General features: G+C 44.1%; 1 protein-coding gene across 2 annotated transcripts in view; it reads right to left on the bottom strand.

Annotated features, from left to right (window-relative positions):
- Window positions 1–25487, bottom strand: part of PPARGC1A (PPARG coactivator 1 alpha) — a 655796-nt gene that overhangs the window by 175752 nt on the left and 454557 nt on the right. The gene's annotated exons all lie outside the window — the stretch shown is intronic.

Genomic DNA, 25487 nt, shown 5'->3' with positions numbered 1-25487 from the left:
GGAACTCAAGAAAGAAGTTAGGGCAGATGTGACAGATTAAACACCTGGGAACTGGAGTCATATGACAGATGGGGTCACATAGTGTGTGGAAGGAGAAAGGAAGAAGGCTAAAGGAGACCCCTGTGGGGGAAAGTGGGGGGACACCAACATATCAGGGCTGAATACACAAGAACCCTTAAAGGGGAGCAAGAAGGAGAACGCTTGATAGATGCCCAACGAGAAGAGGTTTTAACGGTCTTCTGGTTTAACACTGTATTTTTTTAACTGGGAAAAATATTTTGTCTTCTTCCGCTTACCTTTCTAGGACGCCACTCCACAATTAAGTGCAAGGGATTTAAAAGACAGGCTGGATGGATCAGTGTCATACCCACTCATCTCCCGGGAAAATTGGGGAACTCGCATCACGAGCTAAGGGGTGGTCGGCGGGCCGTCCTTCTCCCCATGTCTAGTCAGATCCAGCCATTCTTATCTCAAAGACTACCTCCTCCATGATGCTCTGCCAGGTCCTCTAGTTGGAAAGAAAGCCATGGTCCCTTGTGGTCCTAGAGAGTTCCATGTATATCTATACCACATCTTTTTTTTTTTTTTTTTTTTTTTGCAGTCTGATTCATACCACAGCCATTTGCATATCACTTGCCAGACTAAAAAGTCACTGATGGCAGGGGCAATGTCACATTATCAGTCCTGTACCACTAACTCCGGATGCCATGTCTGACCCACAGGGGGTGCCTCATAAATGCCTGTGTCCCACAAATGAATCTAAATCACTACTGAAAGCATAGCAGCTACGTTCGAGTCGACCTCCGCCTTTCTTTGGACTCAACCCTACTTGCCGTGACCCCTTGGTAGTACGGAGCCCCCACATCTGTAAACTGAGGAAAACAGGGCTGGCGGGAATTAAGTGAGATTATACACTTAAAACAGCAAGCATCCAATACTCATTAGCTATTAAGTGCCGGCTTCCCAGCTCGAGGGCTGGCCGAGCCCTACGGTGAAGGGATTTTAGAAATCCCTTACCTGGTTTGGACTGAGGCCCCTCATAGACCCAGGGGTCCTGGTCCCCAACCCACCGCTTTAACTCCTGTCCTGCAAGATTTACAGCCTGACTGCGACAACTAATTTTGGAACTGTAATGCCTCCTGTCATCTTCCATAAATTTGACATAAATAAATCACAAAATACGCTTTTTATATCGCTTTTTATCTTGCCACGCTTCTTGTTTCTTTTGGAAACAGTTTTTATGGCAAATGCAGAGTGTAAATCCACCCGGCAATAAAGCATGCCAAACAAGCGTGTAGAACAGGCACCTGAGAGGAAATTACCCACCATTTGCAGCGCTCCACACAATTATCAGCAGGATGTTCTGGAGTGGGCCTATTCAACGCACTGCACTGTATTCCTCACCCACGGTTTGCATAGCCCCTGTGTAAACAACACCGTTGAAACCAGGAAGTGGGCACCCACCCGTCCACGTCTTCGCGCTGGCCTCCTCTTGTGGTAACGTGGAGTCTAGACTTCGCACGACACTCCCACTCCCACCGGCCCGTTTCTTTGGAGAGGTCATTTCTCCTAAGGCAGCGAGGTCCAACTGAAGTCGCTGCCATGATGGAAAGGCTCTGCATCTGTGCTGATCAATATGGCGGCCACTGGCCCCATATGGCTACCGGACGCTTGACGAGTGGGTAGCGAGACGGAGGAACTAGCTTTTCAATTTTATTTGAAGTGCTATCAACTGAAACGTGAGTAGCCACGTGGGGCTAGTGGCTACCTTAGGGACAGCACAGGAAAGGCTGTGCTCGATACATGTTCCGCTACAGATACCTTGTCTCACCCACCTTCAGTCTCAAGTGCCAGGAATCACGCTGCGCATCCCCTAAGCACTTTCTCACGCATCCTCTGCTTTCATCCTAATGGTGACCCTCTGGAGCAGGCGTTATTATCTCCATCATTTAAATGAGGCACATGAAGTTGAGAGAGTTCAAGTGACAAGTCTGAAGTCTTTGGACTACCACGTGGTAGAACAAAGACTCGAACGTAGGTCTGTCTGTCAAAGCTTTGCTGCTCTCAGAGTAGTACTTAGACCAGGCATGCTGGCTCGAGGTTATTATACTTGAATCACTAGGGCAACCTTTCTGTGAATTCGTTAGCACCGTGGGGCTCGACATTTAGGTCAGCAAAGCTCTCCACCTAGGAATGGACAGAGCTAGATTCTCATCACGCGTTACTACCCGCTAGCTGCTGGCGTGAGTCTATGTACTTCCAGACATATTTCCTCATATGTGTGGACAGGAAGAAATGCCGGCCGCTGCCTGCCTCCAGGCCTGTCGGGAACATACACAAGATCCCTCTGAGGATGTGCTAAAGAGTAAAAGTGCTACATGGATGTGAGGCTTGGTTATTAAAGGAAATTCTGATGAATCCCACCGAACCCTATTTATTTCCGGCCTAAGTTGCCACAAAATCCATGTGCGACATCATTACGCACACCGATATTCACCAAACACCCCTAAAAGCCTACGCTCCGTGCGGCGAAATTAAAGGAACACATCCCGTGAACTTTTCGTAATGCCAAAAGAAAGCAGTGAGAATCCACAGCAGAAACCCACCCCACCGTGCACCGATTATTAACATGTTAATTTCTATGTCCCAGCTTTTGAAAATGATTCTGGGAACTACTTATTGAATTTTTAATTTGCAGATTATCGACCAAATTGGCCGCCGTGGCTCTGAGCAATGGGGCCCACATGTCAGAGGGGCAGGTAAAGCAGATGTGAGCAGACAGCAGAGGCTCCTGTTCTGATGGGAAGAGTCGGTCTGCCTGGGAACTGGGCTCCTTAGGGGCTCCTGGGAGCTTCAGGTTCAAGGGAAAGAATAATATATCTCCCAGATGTGTGCATGGGGAGTGGGAGGGATACAAGAATTTTGCACTAAGAAGGCTTCTGAAAATTATTCTACAATCTGAACTTCCAAAGCCGTTTACTAGGTTTATCTTTTAATACCCATCCTCCTCTGTTTTTCCCTTTTTTCCTTCCTCCCTTCCTTCCTCCCTCCCTTCCGTCCCTCCTCTCTCCTGTTTTGCACTGGGAATACCATAATGAGTAAGACAGACCCTGCCTCTGCACTCACAGAGCTCACATCCCAGATGAAGGCTCAAGACACAGACGGCGTGTGACACAACAATGTGACAAGAGGTATGCACGGAGGTGCAGAGGGATCCCTGGCCCAGAGAGAGGGAGGAAGAGGATCAGAGAAGCCTTCCCAGAAAAAAAGAAAATTAAAGAAGGAGCAGGAGAGAGTCACATGGGTGAAGGCAGAGGATACTTCAGGCCGTGGGTGCAACAGACGAGAAAAGCCAGGAGTCCGAAAGCCCTGGGCACGATCCTTCACAAGGGCAGATGGTCCTCGGTCTGTCCCTCTCAGGTGGAAGTGATCCGCAAGCCTCCCCAAATCCGACAGAAGGCAGAACAGCCCCCGATTCCATAAGCGCCGCTTGTTAACCAGCAAGTGACTTAACCCTTCCAAGTCTTATGGTCCACATCTGCAAAATGGGAATCACGAGAGTATTCTCATGAGATTTAGAGAAGGGCACAGTGGGGAGAGCAGGTATCACAGCACCCACATGGGCTGCCTAAAAGACCAGCGGTGGCCGCTTCGTCATCAGCACCCTGATCCTCAGCGCACAGAGCTGGTCACTGGCCTCTAATCCGCCATCAGCCCGTCTGCTGCCTTCTCTTCCTTCCGGGAGTGCCGACCCCACCGCACCCAGCAAGCTTCTCAGACCACTCTGGAGACACCATCTTCACACTTGTATTCACTTCCCACTCAGACTGCCTTATGTACTCCATCACTTTTCTTCTGCATGCCTTATTCCTACAACGAGTTCGTAACAACTTACCCGTAATAAATGCCTCATTAAAATAAGAACTGCTGAGACTTTGCACCTGCCCAGAACTTTGTGGCTCGCCAAGGGCTTTCACCAGAGGGACTGTGACGAAGATCTGTGGAACAACCCCCTCGGCCCGGAGGACAAGAGTTACAATCCTCATTCTACTGTGCCTCAGAGAAGCACAGAAGCTGAGTGAACTTGTCTGAGGCCACACAGCTGTTTCACAGTTGAGCTGAGGCTAGAATCTCAGAGCCACGGTACTAAATGTCGGTGAGGGTGTTGACAAAATGGCTAACATCTATTGAGCGCTTATTGGGTGTGCTGTTCTGAAAACATTACATGTGTAAAGTACACGGACCTCACAAGCACTCTGTGAAGGAGTGACTACCAGTTTGTGCTTTGTTACGGACAAGGAGACTGAGTCACGGAGATGTTAAACAGCTTGCCTGGGGTCATTAAACTAGTCACGACAGAGCTGTAGGTGTAACCTACACTTTGGCCAACTCGTTGGCCCATATCCACAACCACTCCGCATCCTGCCTCTCTTCACTTCTCTGATACTTGCTAGGAATCCTCCAGTGCTGGGAAGAATACGCTGAATATTGGAGAGGCTCAACGAATATTTATTTATTAATATTTTTAACAGCTTACTGTACTATTGGGGGAATAAGTATCTTGGAATGTTAGAAGGCTTTGATTATTTTCTTCCAAAGTTCCCATAAGGACGATGGCTGTCCATGAATCAACTCTTTTATTTTTTATTTTTTTTTACGTTTTTATTTTTGTGAGAGAGAGACAGAGTACAAGCAGGGAGGGGCAGAGAGAGAGGGAGACACAGAATCCGAAGCAGGCTCCAGGCTCTGAGCCATCAGCACAGAGCCCGACGCAGGGCGCGAACTCACGGACCGCGAGATCATGACCTGAACCAAAGTCGGACGCTTAACCGACTGAGCCACCCAGGTGCCCCACATCAACTCTTTCTAACGTTGTTTTATATTCAGTCTCAACCCTAAACCCATGGACATTCTGTCATATTATTTCTGTCTGCCATCGGGTCACCCATGGGGCCTATCCGCACGGGGACTCCCAGACGTGTGCCTGCCTCAAAGGGCAGGGGTTGAGCATGAATTACACTCGCTCAGCAGAAGGCAACTTCAATGCTATTTGCTCAAAAGACCCCATCATGTCCCTTAATCTTTTCTGCTGGGCCAAGGGAAGACTTTCTTCTGTTCTCTTTCTCCTTTCCCACAGAGATGAGTCAACAACTCTCCTCAACACTCCAAAAGCAAACAGAAGACAGCGAGAGAGTGACACAAGATACAGTTGCGTGCGCGTGACCTTGAACATTCTACGGGATCCTTCCGTGTATGACCGACTACCCCACTTCTCATTTACCAAAAGTAATGTGGATTTAGACAGACTTCTTACTAGATACCTTTGACCTCTGGGTTGAACAATTCCCATCTCAATCTGCAGGGGACCGGAGAAAAGCGTTGGAAACAAAAACTTCCAACTCACCAGAGTGTCAGCCGCTGGACAAGAGAGGAAAGCAAATGACTCAGGCGAGACTGAGGCTGAACGAGTTAACGGTAAGCTGTGTAGTCAGACGCACCCTGCAACTCCTTGAGGGCAGCCCTGCTATTTTGCAACTTAGCAGAAAACAAGCTGTTAGCCACATGTCCCCGCCTAGTCCCCTCCAATTTTTCAAATCATGATTTATATGCTTGGCTGCTTATGCAATATGCGGTTATAGCAGGGGGTAGGTAACCATGGGGAAACAGTACCTGGAGGTTTAGCACAATTAACAAGCTCTGAATTTGACCCTCGGGGAAGGGTGGATACAATTCATAGTCACACTACGCTCTCTGCCTCGATGCATTTATTCTCTGGGGGGCGTTTGCCAATCCGTACAAAATGTGTTCCCTGCCGCTGAGGGACCCTAGGCCGCTCGTTTATATCCCTTCTCCCTACCCCAGTGGAAGGAATACCAGGTTGCTATCTATTCTGAGTAGTGTCAGTGGCTATGATTTTGATTAAAGGTCAAAAGGTCTTTGTACCCCCGACTTTTTCTAAAACCAGGAAAACGGTGCCCACTTCTATTTCCCAGTATGCTTCTCATGATATACACCCGTGTGATATTCAGCAAAGTGCCGTGGCATCGGCTGTTAAAAGATTACACTTCCAGGCTGGTATATGCGGGTACTTCAGTCCTCCCCCCGCTCTCTGTCCAATTTCTCGAGGATCCAACAACTAAGAGGGGAGCATAGCACAGCAGGGGGAGAGGGGGCGTCCACAATCCCGCTCCAGCCCGGACCTCGGTCCGTTCTAATTGGTGATTGCCCAAGTTGTACCTAGGGTTATGTTTTCCAAATTATCTTCCTAGGTAGATGGGATAATAAATACAAGAATAGCAGAGATTTATGGAAGGCTCCCTGGAACTTTCAGGAAATATGATAGTAATTACTCATATAATCGATATGGTTAGGGTAGAGTGTAGACAGAATTACCTAATTCGCCATTTACGAAAAATTAGTCCACTTCTGCAGGGAATCCACCCAAGGCAAAGGCCCTCTCCCCAAACAATGGAGATAGCACCCTGGACCTGTTTCTCAGGTATTTGACTTTTGTGGCCAGCCTTTCTCGAATGCACATTCTTAGCAGAAAACAGGACTTTTCTAGCAAATTACAATATCTGTCATCTGGACCATCGTACATACTTAGAAACAGCACTCTATGGCTGCCGAGTTGCTTATCTTCATGACGTTGACCAAGCAGGATGGAAATGAGGACATTCATCCTCCCCAAATGACACTGGAATAAAGGCACAGACATTTAAAGAAATAAAGTAAAATGTGAAATGTGAAACGTCAGAGGTGGTGCTTAGGAATAATGAAACTGTAAGAAGTTAAACACAATCAGGTTTAAAGAGATAATGATAAAAATGAAAATCTGAAATCTCTTGCCAGTAGAGTAAACCTAGTCTAGGAAGACGAATTCAATATTTCCTGCAAATAAACAGCAGTTTCTAAAAATAGAAAGCACAGCTGTGCAAGCCAGAAAGTTTCAGAGGATCGTTGGTAGTGGTGGTCAAAGTATGACTTTTTGTGACTCTGTGGGATTACAGATGAGTGATTGCAGCCCCTCGGGTAACTGAGATTTTATTAAACTGACAGACCATAATTTAACACATCCTTGGTGGAATATACATAGGCTCACTTTTCTGTTATGGAAATGCTTTGTGAAGCACTAAACCAGTTTACCTTTGTATCCAAAGAATCAAAGACTTGTGAGATCCTTAGGGAAAACTCCAACTAGTATTTCCCACTGTGTTTCTCAGATGTTCACAAGGCCCAGGAAGCCATTAAAGGCTCTGACAAGTACTGCCACATTACTTTTGTCTTTCTTTCTTTAATCGTCATTTCCCAAATTTACCTCAACACAGAAACCACTTTATTTTGCCATAATTTGGAGAATATTACATTAGAAAAATATAAGATATTATCATCATGCTACCGGTAGAGTTCTGAAACATGAAGTTTCTGTGCGGATCTTCAGGTGTCTGACACTGAGGGTCCTCAAAAGGACCCTCTCGGGCTTCTACTTGTGACGTCTATCGTACCAGTGATGTTGGCTTGAGGGTCCTTCAGTTGCTGGTTAAGCAAAGATTAACTGCATTATTATTCAACTGTAAGATTGCACCCACTGTCAGTTCCCTGCAGGATCAGATAAGCCCTTCCACTGTGGTCTTCCTGGGCTCAGGATGCTGGCTCGCAAGCTTCCCTAATTGCTTCACCCCCTCACTTCCTACCCTGCATTTTTATCACTGGCAAGTGTTTGTAGAAAGTGCAGTCCTGTGGATGAAGAAGGAAAGAAAATTTAGAGCAAGTGCCTTCTTTTAAGGAGAGCAGCCTTAGCAAAAAATGTTACAAATTAGCTACAATATCAGGTTCTCAATTCTTTCCTGATTTCCTCAGGTGCCTGCACTTGGCACTCCAAAGGCTTTCAAACTTTATTTTCCATTCTTTGATTGTGCGGGGAGAAAGATGCAATTCTAAAGGAAATGCATCATAAAATTTATATTTGGGCAGTCTTATCAGCATTGGACATGCATAATCTTCCCTTGCAAAGTTTTTGCTATGAAATTGCACACAAATTTGTTTCTAAAAAGAGACAGAGACAGAGACAGAGATGAGAGAGAGAGAGAGAGAGAGAGAGAGAGAGAGAGGAAACCCTCTCTGTTTCTATGGTGTTTGATGTCTATTTATATGTTTCTTAAAGATAAAGCATTTATTCTATGCATGATTTGAATTTTATGCATCTCTTCTCTTTGCCTTAACGGAAGTGAATTCTTATTGCATAGCCAAATTTCACACTCAATTTATTCTGCAGAGTAACTCCTGTCCTCCAGATGGGACTATAAACCAGTAGAAAGAAGTTTTTTAAGTGTTCCTAATTGAATATATGGGGTCTACTTCTGAAATGAAATCCAAAGCTCAGGGAACAGCACAGAACATCATTGGTAGAGGACACAAATATCCATTAAACAAAACCAGTCTGTTGGTGCAGGGATGGGTGGCCCCATCGTCACCGAGTCACAGACCAGGCAGCCGGGAGAAGGAAAGAGTGGCTCAGGGTGTAAAAAAGATTTCTCCAGCTCTTTTAAAAGCTACTGGAGATCAAAGAGAGGGACATCTCATGGCTAGCAAGATAGAAGAATAACGACAAAGCCCAGGAGAGCAGCCCCAAGTATTAGATAGATGGAGAGGTAAGAATTAGTTACACGAAGCTCACTACAGGGGATCCGATAATGATCACATGAGAAAAAACTGTTCTCTGCTTAAGAAGGTAGGGGTGTGGGGGCGCCTGAGTGGCTCAGTCGGTGAGGCCTCCGTCTTTGGCTCGGGTCATGATCTCGCGGTTTGTGAGTTCCAGCCCCGAGTCGGGCTCTGTGCTGACAGCTCAGAGCCTGGAGCCTGCTTCGGATTCTGTGTCTCCCTCTCTCTCTGCCCCTCCCCCACTCACACTCTGTCTCTGTGTCCTTCAAAAATAAAATAAACATAAAAAAAATAAAAAAATAAAAGAATGTAGGTGTGTGTGTGCGTGTGTGTGTGTGTGTGTGTGTGTGTGTGTTTTCCCACAGAACATCTGTGACAATGCTATATGCAAACGGGGCAGGTACCAGCTATGGGACCCAAAACAATGTAATAACAGTAGCAATAATCATACGATGAAGGCTTATCATGTGGCAGGCAACTGTGCCAAGCACTCTGCATGTATGATGTCATTCTCTGAGGTCGCACCCCGTCTCTAGTGTTCACAGTCACATTGAAGGCAGTAAATAAACATGTATGGATTAAGAAACATTGCCTCGATGCGGTTACCGTTATATTTCCTCTCTTACACATGAGAGAACCTCAAAGAGGTTAGGAATCCCACACAGGTAGAAGTTTGCAAGGGCCGGCTTGCGCCCAAGGACTGTCCACATCTGTGCTTTATTTAGACGATGCTGCTTAAGGTAGGACAGGGACAAGGCTTACAAAGTTTGCAAGTGGTGGGGGGTCAGGATGTAAAGCCGTGGCCGCAGTGGAAAGGCAAGGGAGGGAAAAGAGACACAGAGAGCCATCTACTCTGAGTTTGGGGCTCATTGTAACCAACTTAACCTCTTCCTTGGTCTCAGTATCTTTATCTGTAAAATGGGGGAATTGAAATCCAGGTTAGTCAATTATGAAAATCTGAGATTATGTCGACAAAGTGGTATTGAAGTATTTAAAACTGTAAATTTTGTTTTTGTTATGTGTCATAGGACAGCAACCCCTGCCGCCTGGGGTTTGTTGGGTGGCACCCCATCATACGACCATGCGAGAATAAGAACCAGGTTGGATCTTGGGTTCTTCCTCAGTCTGAATAACTGAGTTGAATTAGGGTGGGTTGATAGATTTAAACTATCGGTGCTTCCAGATTTAAACTATGCTACAGAGTCCTAGCAGCATCACAGTTAGGAGTGCAGGTGCCAGAAGCAGGCATTCCGAATTCAAATTCTCTCTCGGCTAATCCTTGCTCAGCCGCTCACCAGCTGTGAGATCTTGAGCAAGTCACTTAACCTCTTAAGGACCCTTATTTCTAATTTCTAACATGCAAATAATGACCTGATGGTCTCAGTTTCCACATCTGGAATGCATGAATAGTAGTCATTATCACTGGATACGGTTGTTGGAGGGACAAAGTGAGTTAACACACTTAAATCAAGGTCTGCCCAGTTAATATCAGCAGTGATGATAAAGGAAACGGTGACGAAGATGATGGTGGTTTTTTATCAGCCAGCTACTGGGGTTTGAAATGCTCACCATACTAGTAAGTCAGCTTTGGTTTAGCGGATATGAAACTTCAGAAAAATGAAGGGCAGAATTTGGAACGAACGTGCATGCGGGCATTCGAGTTCTGACGTGAAGCAGGAAAAGAGAAACGAAGAAGACTTTATTCAGTCGTTAAATAAAGAACATTCCTAAGATCTAGTGGTTCTGCTGCCAACACCCCAACTGCAGGCTCGGGACCTTGAAGAGGAAGATATTTGGTCCGTGAGGGGACAGATTCTCTGGAAAAGGTGGCGGTTTGGGCTCCTTTAGAGACAGATCTCTCTTGGATGTGGGATTACAACGCTTAGCCCCCAAAATAGGTCTAAGGTATCTTTTCGTACAATGCCTTAAATGGACCACTTATCCAGACAGCATTTATAGTATTTGTTGTGGACCAAAATGTGTCCCAAATTTTGTATGGTGAAGCCCTAACTCCCGAGGTAAATGCATTGGGAGACAGGGCCTTTAAGAAAGTCATTAAGGTTAAACGTGATCATAAGAGCAGGGGCCCTAATCCTACAGTACTGAGGTCTTTGTAAGAGAAGAAACACCAGAAGTGCATGCACACAAACAGGAAAGACCACGTGAGGACACAGGGAGGAGAAGGTGGCCACCTGCAATCCAAGGAGAAGCTTCAGACCAAATCCATCCTGTCGGCATTTTGGCCTTGGACTTCCAGCATCCAGAACTGTGGGGAAATCAATTTCTGTGGTTTAAGCCGCCCGATCCTTGGTATCTGGTAATGGCAGCCAACACATACCTGGACAGTAGCCCTGAGAACTTTCAGGCTTAGAGAGTTCCTCTGCTTGACTGTTGAAGAAGAAGCAGGAGGAAAGGTAGCAGGCATTGCATTGTGGGAGGGGAAGGAAGAGAGGGAGGAGGAAGAAGAGGTCCAGGAGGTGGAGAGGAGAACAGTGCGCCCCGGCATCCGCTCTGGATCACAGTATAAAACCATCACTGCTGAAAAATCTTCCCATGACCCTCTGCGGAGGACCGAGGTCGCCTCTCACGGTGCTCAGTCCCATGCGTGGTGCCACGTCCATTCCGTCTTCTGCCCGAGCACCAAAACCACAAGGATGTGTCATCTGGTAGCTCTTCTGCCCATTGCCCTCGCTGACATTGAGCCCCAAGCAAAATGATATTTTAATAAAATCACCTCTACTCTAAAGAGAAGAACAGAATAGGAAGTGTAGCTATCTGTGAAACCTCTCATTGTTTAAACGATAAAGGAAAGACTGAAAAGAAAAGAAAAAAAGAAAAGCAGCAAAACCTCAGGGAAGCTGTCTCCCATATATATGGCTGCAGTGAGTGAAAAATTAAAGTATCAAAGAAATGGATGGCTTGGAGATGAATACAAATATGAAAAAGGAAAGCATTTGTCACTTTCTCTCCACTTCTCTCATCATCACCCCTTCCCCTCCGACTCTGAAGGTTAACATGGTACCCGTGGGCCAAGAATAAAGGTAAAAAGTATTTGAGACATGACTATCAGCCTCCTGATGTATTTTCATCACAATTTATACTAAATGTGTATTTGCTTGCCTTCTCTTTCACATACCGTGGCAGCCAAAGTCAAGGTTAAGAGACCACTACCACACTGTACAACGGGGCAGAGAATCACGTGACGGTGACAGTGTTTTTGGCTGGCATTTACAGGACTCCAGTCAGATAGCGGCAGCCATCTCTGGCAGCCGCCCCCACCCCCGAGGCCTCTAAGCTCCCCATCTGCATCCGGTTTTGCTTACTTCCCAGCTGAAGAAAACACTCCAGTGTTACTTTGAACCCACTCCAGTCTGACAGGGGAGGACCATTTGAAAGGAAATTATGTATTCAACAGTAAAACGCTTGCCTGTTAAGGTCACCTAACCATCCTACTCTATTCTGTTTGAATTTACTGGCTAGAGACTACTTTAATTCATTTTATAGCAGAACAGTTAGATTATGCTCCATTTATTATAAACATTTGGTTTGCATAGAAGATTTGCTATGTTTTATTAATCCATCACATCGTCTTTCTAAAAATATGATGAAGGAGGTAGCATAAAATGTCATTCTTTATCCACTTTAGGTGGTTTGGCAATTAACACGCCAAGCCTCTGCGTCTCTTCTGAATCAAAGGCTGTTTTCTGATGTGGACAGAAAACACGGCTGTTTTCTGTCATCCGTGGAATCACAAAACATATGATAAATCCAAGCATTTGACAGCGTTATTTCTATCAGGTTATAACCCTATTTGATAAACTCCAATCAGCAGCAAAACTATACCAGATTAATGAAAACCCATCAGAAAGTACGCCGTGTCATTTCATTTCTGGGGAATTACAGCTAAGATACGTTCTAAAACATTCAGAACAAATGGGGCAGGATTTTTAGAACGTATATTTTATTTAAAGTGACTGGGGGTGGGGGGGAACACCCGCAGAATTGTGTGTTCACCACATCATGTCCAAGAAGCTGAAACAGGAACAAAATAAAATGAAATGTGTTTTTCGCAGATGAACGAAAGCTTCTTCAATTATGAAAGAGTAAACTGATAATAGGATCCCAGAGACAAAGAAATAATATGAACACATAGCTTACCGCTTACCGTATATACAGTGTGGAAGCGAGTTACACCTTACCGCACAGAGAAAGAGACAGGGAAAGAGAAAAAAAAAAAGGACAGAAAAGAGAGGAAGAAATTAAGGCTGCCCATTTTAGTACACTTGGCCCATGTTACAGTCAAACAATAACTTCAGGTCTAAAAATGGCTTAACCCAATAATTTAGCAAAAATTCTGGTTTATATGTAATTATTGAAGAGAGCTACCACCGTCTTTTTTTCTTTAAGAAGATAAAATTGTCATATTCAGATGCTGACCTTTTACCACGCAATAGAAAACCATTAATAAAAATTTATTTTAACACCAACAAGCCCAAAATGCTTTGAAATATCAATTTTAAAGGATACTTTCTCCCGTATCCCTTATTATAAATGTTACACAGACAAAGGCAGAAACCAAAAATCAATTTTTAATATATTTCTTCCTACCACAGGGCATGAGAAACATTAATGGTTTCTGCATCTACATGGTTACAATTATTAGCTTTGCCTTTCTAACTCAGTGCTCATAAAGTATGCTCGGCTTATGATTTGGGGGATGGGGTGCTATTCTTAAGGTTTTTCTGGATGTACGTTAATAAGCAGCAATCCAGGATCTTGAGAGTCAAGCCATTACTTGCTTCCCCCATCCAGCATCCTGATATTTACATGATCACTTACACGGAAGCAGCAGAACAACTTAAAACTTAATGATCCCAATTCACAACTCTGCAGGGGGGATAAGAAGCTGCCGTAAACCTATTGAGGGATGCTGCCATGGGTCCTTGCTGTACAGAAGGGGAAAATAACCATTCCAATGGTTTTGTTTCACCTTTGCTCAGATAGACTCTGATGTATCTTGCGCTCTTCATTTCAGATGTATTCTTCACTCCAGGCCCAATGTCTTTGGGGCTATCGCTGAGGACAGGTAGAGTGGACATCTCCTCTTTCGTCCTCTCATGAGCCCCTGATCTCTTTGGAGAACCACCTCTGTCTCTCTCTGTCTCTGTCTCTGTCTCTGTCTGTCTCTCTCTCTGGGTGGTTTTATTGGAACTGTTAATCTGAGTATATGGATGTCTCCTAGCCAATCAGGGTAAGCGTAGGCTCCAACCCATTGAAGGCTGCTTTATAATTCCTAGCTTCCAGGGCCTCAAGAATGCTCTGGCCCTACTTTGCTGAAACCTGGTTCCCAGGTCTTCTCCTGCTTCAGTAAGCTATCCATAGCCTTTCTTTTCTGTTTTAATTAACTTAGCCAACATTACTTTCTGTGGCTCAAATTCAAACTACCAGCCAGCAGAAAACGGGAGATAAGCATCTTGGTCTTTACTTTCCTCCAAACTCTCACCCAGTGATGTCATTTATCTGCCCAAATGTCTTCAGAAGCTCCCTTTTCTATAGTTGAAAATCCTCATTCTTCTGCAAGGCATTCGAGGCTCTTGCCAACTGGTTCCATCTATCTATCCAAACTTAACTCCTGTGTTTTTTTGTTTCTTGGGGCTGTTTTTTGTTTTGTTTTTTCACTACAAGGAATCCACTGCTTGAGTGACTTCACTTTCCCTTGCTTAATTCTCTACTCTGAGCGTCTGCATATTCTTTTGGTCATCCCAAGTGAGAAATCTCCCAATCTTTATCAGCAGCGATTCTTAGTTGGAAACAACAGATCCTATTTCCGCCCGTTGAAGCTGACTTAAAAAAGAAACACGATCAAAGGACATAAAAAGCACTTCCCAGGCACTCCCAGAGCATCAGGCCAGAGACTAAGAAACCAAAAGCGATGCTTAAATCCCAGGCCTACTGTTCAGTAGGTCTCCAAGGCATTTGAGACAGGCCATAGACTTCCCAGGAAAGAGGCTGCCACGGGAGCCTGCCCAGATTCTCTCCCCCTGCTACCTCTGATAGCCAGTTCACACAGAGTCTGCTCCTCCCCGTAAGTCATTTCCAAACCCAAATCACATGGACACAGAACGAAGATCACATTCCTGCACCTTAGGAAGGACCTTGGGAAAAAGCTTCTGTCTTCTGCCCTCAGGGAGGCACAAATGCACAGGGTGTCGGGCGACAGTGAACTTGAGCCCTCACGGTCCCACCCTCCCCCCAAGGCCTCCTCCAAGTTTTCTGGTAGGGAACATCCTCGCTTGTCTCTGAACTCCTTTCAACTTATTATCTGCATCTCAAATGTTCAGCTTAATTAAACACATTTAAACTACATTATGATTTGCAAAGCGTTTCCACACATATCCTCTCTTTTGATCTTCCCGACACTCTGTCAGTTGTGTTTCCCCAGTGGTCTCCTTTTATAGATGAGGCAGTGGAGGAACTGTCCAGCTTCCTACTTAAAACACACTGTGCATCACCCTCGGTAAACACACCATGAAGGCAGAAGTCAGGAACCAGGATTTCCTTGGCCGGCTATTCTCTCCAACTGCTGGCCGTAAACAATGTTGCTTGTGTCTCTCTCCTTTTGAACTTTTGAACTTTTAGGACAGAGTTAAACAGCACACGAACCATGAAACTCTGCGTTTCCAAGGAAGAGGAGGAGGAAATGGGTCAAGGATATCATTGCTGTGGAAATTGTCACCCCCCCCCCCCGCCCACATCTCTGATGGCCACTTGACACAATCGGGCACCTTGAGAGAAGTTAGGTGTGGGGTGGAAAAGGAGCATTTCTGGAAAAAGGGATTGGCATCATCTGACGAAGGGAAGGGGTCAGGTGAAGGAAGGGAGTTTCGCAGTGTAGATAGAGAAAGGACAGGTCCAAACTCTTGAAAGGGAAGTCAACACACAGAAACAAAGGAGCTAAAGGCCAGGATGCCATAAGCGTATAAGCTTTGTCATTTCTCCACACGCGTATGTTTTTTAAAAACGATTACCATCGTTCCCTGTTGGCGTTTGGTTTTTCTTTGTCCTGTGTGGTTTTGTTTTGCTTTGGTTTGATCACAGAGCGAATGGCAGTGGTGCTTTTCTCTGAGGCCACAACGAGCTGGGAAAGCTAAGGAGAAGCCAGGCTCAGCGGGGACAGGAAGCCCAGGGATGGGATGGGAGGAGGATAACTGAATGAAAGCAGAGGCAAGCAGAAGAGGTTGGAGGACAAATGGACCCTGAGGCAAGGAAGAAAATGTAAGACCAAGATGGAGGCCCCGAATGAGCCAGGCCAAGAGCAAGACGCCTGACATCAAGAAAGGGACACCTTCATCTCATTTCTCCTCAAGCCTGAAGGCGCACCCATTCCCACACAAGCGAAAGATAGTCCCGAGGACCTACCCAGAGTGCGCTCTCTCCAATATGGGGTTTTATATGAGTAACAGATTCGCTGCTATAACAAAGATCCTCAAAATAACAGTAGTGCATACATTTTGTTTAATGTTTATTTATTTTCGAGAGAGAGAGACAGAGAGACAGAGCATAAGCAGGAGAGGGACAGAAAGAGAGGGAGACACAGAATCGGAAGCAGGCTCCAGGCTCCGAGCTGTCAACACAGAGCCCGATGCGGAACTTGAATTCACGAACCGAGAGATCATGACCTGAGCTGAAGTCGGACGCTTAACCGACTGAGCCACCCAACCTCCCCTTATTGTTATTATTCTTAACAGGGGTTGGCAAACCACAACCCGAAGCCAAATCCGGCCCACCCTCTGTTTTTGTAAATAAAGTTTTGTTGGAGCACAGCCATGCCCATTGGTTTACATATTGTTGATGGCTGCTTTCACACTACAATGGCCCAGTTGGGCAGCTAAGACAGAAACCGTATGGCCTGCAAAACTTAAAATTTTACCCTCCGGTCCTTTTAGGAAAAAAGTTTGCCAAGCGCGGATGTATAGAGTCGAACAGATCTTGTTTTTGCCGAGTCGCATATGTTCTGTTACAAATAAATCATGATACCTGCTTCATAGCAGTGATTGTAAAAAATAAAAGAAATAAGTTACATAAAGCACCACAGCAGCAATCACATAGTAAACGCTCTATAACCTTTAGACTTGTTTTATGTTCCTTGATGTATGGTCAACACTGGTCCTAAAAAAAACACTGCTGAATGTGTGCAAGATGATGTCATGAGACAAAATCAAATCTTTCACTTTGATGTGCTCACATATATTTTTTAAATTTTTCAAATTTAAATTTTAAATTTTAATTTAAGTTTATTTAATTTAATAAATTTAAATTAATAATTTAAATTAAATAAATTAAATAAATTAATTTAATTTAATTTTAATTAAATAAATTAATTTAATTTAATTTTAATTATTAATTTAATTTTAAATTTTAAATTATTTTTGAGAGAGAGAGAGAGAAAGTGAAGCGGGGGAGGGACAGAGAGAGAGGAGACACAGAATCTGAAGCAGGCTCCAGGCTCCGAGCTGTCGGCACAGAGCCCAACGCGCTAACCAACTGAGCAACCCAGGCGCCCCTTGATGTGCTCACATATTAAATGCAGACGCAGGGCCTTTAACACGTTGGTACAACCAGCCAATGCTGTGACACCTCATGTTATGCCAGGGAGAGCTGTGTGCACGCTGATGTGCAAATAGGAACAAAGCATCCACGTACACATAAAGGGTAAGTTCTTATCTAAATGGGGCCAAGATATATAAAGCTTTGAATGAGAAGATGCAAAATCTAAGCCAAGAATTTCCAGAACTACAGAATAGAGAAAAAGATAGAACAATGCCTGGCCCATAGAAAATATGTGTTAAAGGCAAAGAAAGGAGGAAGGGAGCCTCTAAAGGCTCTCCAGTGTTCCCAAACTGAGAAAATTCCTAACTGCCTATCCTATCTTCCTTTAGAGCACGTCACCTGCCACCAGCCCCGCTCATTTCCTGCCCCTTGACCATACTGCCCTTAGTGAAGCTTCTTGAAATTGCTCATATTCCTCCTACCTTTACAAGAATGCATGAACATTGAGTCATTTACAAATGATTACAAATTGTATACATACATTCGTCTCCAAAAATGCCAAAAATAGAAACTTAAAAGGCCACCTAAGAAGTTATTACGAAGCAAATTTTTAATATTTTCCCATACCCCCTGGACACGCACACCTGCATCTCTCCCCGCCTCTGCCCGTCACTCATTCTATTCCAGGTCTTAGCTCAAGGGTCACTTTTTCGGAGGACCTTTCACACCCAGAGGGTACCATTCTTCTTTACTCTTATTACTTGTCACTTCTTACCGGTACTTACCACCTTTTAAACTACAGGCTCCTTTGTAATCATTCAGTTAATGTCTCCCTGTCTCCCTGCCAGCCCCACCCTATGGCCCATTCAAATATCTATTCAAATATCTATCATGCCCTCCTCGTGAGAGTGGAGATGGCAACTGTTTTATTTACCAGGGTGTCCTCATCATTTGTGAGATGACACATTGTGGCTCTTCCTCAATATTGATTAAACAAATGCGTGCGCCGATTCTAGAAAAGAAATGGAAGCTCAAAAAAGCCTTAGAAAGGCCAGCTTTAGAAATAGGTAATGGCTTCTCAAGATGGTGTCTGATAAGATAAAGCCAGGTGAGTCGTTGCAGACCACTTTCCAAGGGCATCTTTATTTTTCAAAAGCCTTTTCCCTCCGTGATCGTATCAGATTTTCCCAACACCTCTTCAAGTAGATGAGGGCAGGGGTTTTTGTGCCCATTGTACAGATGAGAGAACCGAAACTCGGAGAGTTAGAGTGAGTTTCCGAAAGCCACACAGCTAGATGGTGCAGGACAAGAGCTCCGACCGTCTGTCTACCGCCCACCGCGTGGCCAGGGGGAGGCAGGACATGGTGCACAAGTCCGGGCAGGGACATTCCTGCCGCCCTCAGGAAGACAGGAATTAGAGCTGTCAGAAGAAGCCACTATATGCATTGCCACGCAACACTGACAAACATTTCAGAGGGGCCAGAAGACAGGCATGGAGATACTTAAAGCCCTGGGAATTAAAAGTGAGAAAGATTACAGGGCTACAGTGAAAAGTTTGGAGGACAGAAACTGAGGGATGGGTTCCTAACAGCCTGCCGTCCATCAGTGGTATTACATGGGAGGAGGCTAGCCAGCTGCTCTGCAGTTCCAAAGACTACCAAAGAATGGGAAACGGCTTTAAATTACATGAGGACACACTCCCCATTTGTGACATAGACACAGCGCTCATAGAACAGGACGGTTGTTAGACTGCAGAGTTACTCCACAGGGACGTCCTGTCCCCTGATGGTGAGCAGGAGAGGGCTCACCTAACAGGGTCCATTCTGATGCAAAGCTAAGGGAACCAGCACCGTCCGGTGTTCAGAGGTGGCTGTTACGTACAGAGCAGAAAAGGCCAGGAAAATTAGATACATCCCCACACTTTTTCCTGCTGACCGTTCCTGAACTGCCAACATTGATGCTTAGGTTTTTCTGTTTGTTTGTTTGTTTGTTTAAAGCAAATATTTTGGCTACACGGACAAGTAGGAAGCAGAAGTAAATGCACATCTAGGAAGGATGGTGATTTTGACCGATGACTCATCTACGCAGGTGGCGTTTTCCAATTTGAAAAGGAAGCTAAAAAAAACACACACACACACACAACAACTGAACACAAATCACACACAAAGTACAAGTCTCAAGGAACTGCAGAAAGATCACGAGGAAATTCAGATGTGCCTACTTTATCTTCAAGCTAATCAACAACGATAAAATAGAATGGTTTTTATTGGGACTATTTCTCATGACGGCCAATCACACCTAAAGGATGTTCTGTATCACACCTCAACCAACTTTTTAATGAGGAAATGATAATAGAAAATGGCAAACCACTGGTGCTCAAGAAATCAGAAGACCTAACCCTCAATTCTGAGACCGAACCCCAAGTAAATGCCAAAGTATCTTAGCCACGCGACCTTGGGCAATGGCCCTTCCTCTCTCCACACCTGTTGCCTGGTCTAGAAAATGAGAAGACTTCCTCTGGCACTGCCCAAGGCTCTTTCTGCTTCTACAACAACCTGGCTCTCTGATTTTCAAGCTCCAAAGAGGCATTGAAGGTAAGCTATGTACTGAAGGCCTCCTTCACGTCAATCTCAAAATTAGAGAATTTCTAGAAAGTATTTGGAAAGTAAAGTGTTCACTGGGATGCATCTCAGTATTAATTGAAATGCCTTAAGGCAGAGTAAAAAGGCTAAAATATTTACATACACTTAATAGAGATTAGCTAGGGGAAAATAGAAGGAAGATTTTACCTTACTTTGGTTCACGGCATTCTTCATCAATTAAACTTAAGTGTAATGACATTTTGACTCAGGTTCTCAAATTAAAATGATTTGTATATGACCCCAGGTAACATTCAGTTAAAAGTAATAGTTAATAAGGCTCTGCTTGCAAGGCTAATGGGCTGGTATTTATCAAGTGAACACAGCTCTGTACAGATTCTCAGCAAGCTCGGAGCAAGTGAGCTCCCTTCCCTTCGGGAGTCCGGGCCGCTCCCTCATAGGAAAAGGCCACGGAAACGTAGACTGCATTAGGTTTTGGATCATATGACCTCATTTCAGTGTTTCCACCCACAGTAACTATGGGTGGTCTCGTCTACAGTTTACAGATAATGAGACTGAGGCTGAGGAAAGTCACATCTGCCCTGGGTCACACAGCCCAGTATCCGGCAAAAACAAAATTCAAACTCAGGTGTACCAGTTCTGTCCGTCTTCTAGTGTCACCTCTCCGGGGTATATTCATAAACAGTGAGGCATTATTGAGTCTCCATATTAAATAAATGACATGTTCAGAGGGAATCACAAAGAAATGCACAGAAGGTTTATCAAGTATCGAGTACATCAATGTCTCCTTCTCATTTTCAAATTCTCCAATATAATTTGGCCCACTACGGGTGGTTAAAAAGTATTCCAGTGGTAATTCTACCATGAAGAAGAACCTGGAACTCATCATAAAAGTAAACCCCGAGGTATCCAGGCCTACTTTTGGTTCCCTAAGCCCATCGTGCTATGCTTGCCTCTGAGCCTTAGCAGATGCTGTTCATTCAGCCCAGACAATCCTATGCTCACCCTCCACCACCCACCTGACTCTTTTCCTTTAGGCGTCAGTGTTCACGGGGGCCTCCGCTGGCCCCCACCCTGCCTGCCACGCCCATGAGAGGTGCTCCCTCCTGGAGCATCTCATCACCTCCATGTCTTGCACATACACTTCTAAGATATAACCACCTGTTCTTTGGTTACCCTGCTCAGCATATGACCCACAAGAGTAGAACCTTAGTTTGTTTGCAGTGGTATCCATAGCTACCAGCTCAATGCTATCACATTGTAGGTTACCTATGAATACTTGTTAAATGAACGAGAAGGAACGGCCCTGGTATTCAATATTGTTGGGAAAAACCAAATGCAAAAACTATCCTCAAATAAACAAACCTTTGAGAGAAGACTTCATACAAAGCTTAGTGTACTGAAGGTTAATAACTTTTCTGGCTCTCTTAAGTATTTAGAATATATTCATGGAATAATAAGTATTCTAAATACGTATTTAGAATATATTGATTCTATAATTAATAGAATTAATAGAAATCATCCCAGTAGTATGTATGGGTTTACTGCTCTTTATAGAGAAAATTATATACAGTAGGTCTATATTCATATTTATATACATACCTATTCTCTATATATTTATGCATAATAGATATTATCTATAACACATAAAAAGAGTTCTAGCCATAAAAATAATTTGCACCCGAAGTTTTTGTGTTCACATGAGTGTGCATGTGTATGTGTGTATAAAAGAGTATGCTGTACTAATCCCTTGGCCTCTAGGGAACACATCTGACATTTGAACTTTTCCTAATGCAGACACTGTTACACAGAAACACAAGGTTGGAAAGCTTACCAGCAAGTATATATTTATCAAGTGTTTCTAATGTCCCCATCACTACGAGATCGAATACCTTCTAAACTTTCAGATTAATGGCTTCGGAACTCGGGGTGGAGTTTTCTTTTAATAATGCACATTTCAATCCTCGGTTAACAAGAGGTCATGTCAATAATTAATGGTTTCTGCAGCAGTTCGACACTGCATCATTTCCTTGACAGATTTTTTTAAATGTATGCTTTGTCCTCATAAGTAAGTGCAAGCGGATAAGGGAGTAGGGAAGTGTGGCAGGAGTGCATTTTTAACTTGTGCTCCAAACTGTTCTTACATATTATCCCATTTGACAGGCACAACAAGCCTGCAAGGCAATTGGAATGGAAGGAAGAGGAATGAACCAGAACAGCGGAAGATACTGCCCTATGTGTTTCTAGAAGTGCAGAAACCCAAAGAAAGAAAAGTTGTGTAAATTACCTAAGAACATAAACTCCGTGAGAATGAAGACATTATCTGTTTTTTTCCCCCACTGCTTGCTTTTCCTCTAGCATGGCGGTGGCTGGGTAAGTATTGACTAAATTAAATGATGAATGAATGAAGGAATAAATGCAAACTGAAATTTTCTGCGGAAATAGGACCTCACCTCTAATCTCCTGACTCTCAGTCTCATGAACTCCCTGATGGATGAAATATTTTGTTCTAAGCCTATTCCTTAACAAGATTAAAAACGGCTTAAAGGAAACAGAGTTATGCATATTCAAAGCAGACAATTAGTTAATCCCCACCCTAAAAGGCAACACTTACTGAAGATTTTTTTAAATCGGTTTTCTTAAATAATTTGTCTCTACCATTAGTGCTCACTTCAAATATATATATTTAAAAATATATATATTTCATATATTGTAAAAATATATGTTATAAAAATTATATATATATTTCGTATATTTCAAACTATATACATTTCATGAGGAATAAATAATAGGATCTTGAGCCTCTTTGTTGGTATCGCATTCACTATACTATGTACCACACATGCGTTAATGCAGCAATTATACAGCCTGGCCTGACCACACCAGTGACGTACCCTAGTTTGTAGCAAGAAAAACCAATGCACGTTAGGATAGACCATTTTCCTACAGTAATTACCATGATACTACATTATCCATAAGAAAACTGCCGCGTGCTTTCAAGAAACATAAGGAAAAACATCCTTCTCCTGTTTGCGTCGCAGTCAAAACTCTGCTGGCCTCTTGGAAGAGTACATTCTTGCTGAGAAACACACTGGCCATTTCCTGATCGCTGGAGAACCGAGGCGCTGCGCTCAGGTCCAGCTCAGAGGTAGACTCACGACACTGACGTGTTCGGCTTTTGCAGTCATCACTGCCTCGCAGAGGATCGACAGAAAGTCAAGAGCACCAGTGGCCGAGGCGCAATTTTCAATCAATTCCTGTAAGAGGGGAGGAGGTAGGGGATGAAGCCTGACTGCCTGACCAAGTAAAAATCGAGTAGGACGGAGAAAGAAGCATCCTCATCGGATACAGAATTTGGCATCTGTTGCCAAACGTGCTCCCCAACATGCTAAAATGAGACCAAAGCACCTAAACGTCTCACCCTGTAAGAACGTGGCAGCTGCAATCAGAACATCCTGGTAAATAGGAGACTTGTTTGAATTGAGTTTTCCCCTGTCCACTTAAGATCAGAAATAAAGAGCTCTTCAGAATCATATTGTTGACCTGGAGGGACAGCCTTTTCCAAGCCCGATCCCCAAAGGCCAGTCACAAATGACAGGGCCACTCCACTTTCTGGAAATGATGGTCACTCCAGAGACACGGCCAATTAAGAGACATGGGCAGGCAGATGGCTTTTTTTGTTTTGTGTAGGGATGTAAGACAACAAGGAAAGTTTTACAGAATGAGGAACTAAGTCTCCTCCATTCTTATAAGCCCCCAGTGCCAAGTACAATGCTGCTCAATAAACATTTGTTGAACAAATCGAAGAATTGATTCATCTAGAATTAACACAAATTAACCAGGTAAGAGAAACATTTGACCCTGAGCTCAAGCAAACACGGTCTCTGCTGCTTTCCCATCAGGGCTGGGGGGTTCTTCCACTCTGATCCCATGTTGGGAGTATGCCCTTCCTTCTGGAAAGAGCCTCCTGGAGAATGTGAAAGCGTTCACATGGGGACCATACACAAGCCTTTATTGGGTCAATCCTGCTCTGGAGGCCTGCCCTGCATTGTCTGGATTTATTCCCAAACAACCCTACTGCAAAACCACTTTTATAAGCTTCATTTGACCAAAGAGAAAACAGAGGATAAGGGGATCAGGCTAATTTGTCATCTAAAGGGGACACAATTACATTTAAGCGATAATTTAGGTACCGGGGCAGCTTAAATCAGTTGCTCAAAACTTTCCACGAGCAAAAGTCAGAACAGAAACGTGAGTGCAAGCTTCTGAAACGCATGTCACATTCTGTCCCGGACAGCCCAGACGGTTCAACAAGTGGACTGAAAAATCAACATGTGATCAAGGTCAACGGAGAAAGAGGAATGGAAAAAAAGAAAAAAAAAAAAAAAAAAAACATAGCAAGAAATCTCAGCTGAGGAATACTGCAACACAGGAGCAAAAAACCATTGGCGAAAAACCTCCTTAAATCAAGCAAGTTTTCTTTATCTCATACAAGGCAAGATCTCAGTTCAATGGAATAAAACGGGTTTGCAGGCACTGCATTTCGGAAGGAATTTACTGTGAGAGTCTTTTTATAACATGCGTTGAACAATATAATAAATGATCCTCGCATCAGCTACTGGTTGGTGATTTTTCCCCTCCTTTCAAGTGCTCGGAAAGGGAAGTTTCAATCATATTTCCCTGTGTCTGTCACATGGAAACAAGAACTATCTTAGCAGGTCTATTTATGCCACAGGGCTAGTACAGAGAGCAGGAACAGACCCGATTATATTACTAGTAATATTATGATGACCATCAGGTGATTGCATTACTGTTACGTCCCATTCCTATTGTGTGCCAGGCATTACGGTAAGCCCTGCATACATTATTGCGTTGTAACCACTTTACAACCCCAGCAAATAGGTATTGTGTGTCTCCACCTTTAAAAAAAACCAGGGAACTGGGAGCCTGAGAGGTCACCTAACTTGCCCACCACGTTAGCACCCAGAAAACGGCAGAGTTTGGATTTGAATTCAAGTCCGCTCGACACGGGAGACCCATCCTCTAAACCGCAGCTGAATGGAGGGGGCCGGTTTTGTGACTGTTCCTCGTACCTTTTGACGAGCTACCTGTTCCCGTTTTCAGAGAGTGACTGAAAGACTCGATAGAGCCCATTAATTTTAAACCCACTTGTATCAAAATCTCTTCAATTCCCTTTGCAGCTTTTCTGCTTCCATTTCAGACTCTGCCGTTCCCTCTGCTGCTCCTGCCATTCGTGTGCACGCGTCAGAAGAGAGAGTCAGGAGGCTCCTTCTGGCCTCATCTTCCAACATTGGAAGAGCCAATGAAAGCACCTTCTCGACTTTCAATTAAACAATATTTAATTCACACAGCACTTCCTTTCTGAAAAATTCAAAGAGCCTTAGGTGCTTTTAATCAGATTCTCTTGGTACCTAAATTATTGCTTAAGTTTAATTGTGTCCCCTTTAGATGACAAATTACCCTCATCCCCCTAATTCGGGAATCCGAAGGGAATAGGTCTTAGTCTTTCCTCCCTCAGAAAACGAGGGCCACAAAAATGAACACATAAACAAACAGAGCAAAACAAAAGGTCAGACTCTGTGTCCATAGTAATAAAAAACGGTTAAAGAAAAGCAATATTCTGTGTTACTGTATTATAGAAGCTAATAGGAATAA

The sequence above is a fragment of the Leopardus geoffroyi genome, chromosome B1 (genome assembly GCF_018350155.1).
Source record: "Leopardus geoffroyi isolate Oge1 chromosome B1, O.geoffroyi_Oge1_pat1.0, whole genome shotgun sequence".
NCBI classification, from domain to species: Eukaryota; Metazoa; Chordata; class Mammalia; order Carnivora; family Felidae; genus Leopardus; species Leopardus geoffroyi.
Note: the sequence above shows the minus strand (reverse complement) of the source record. Positions and strands in the feature narration are given on the sequence as shown.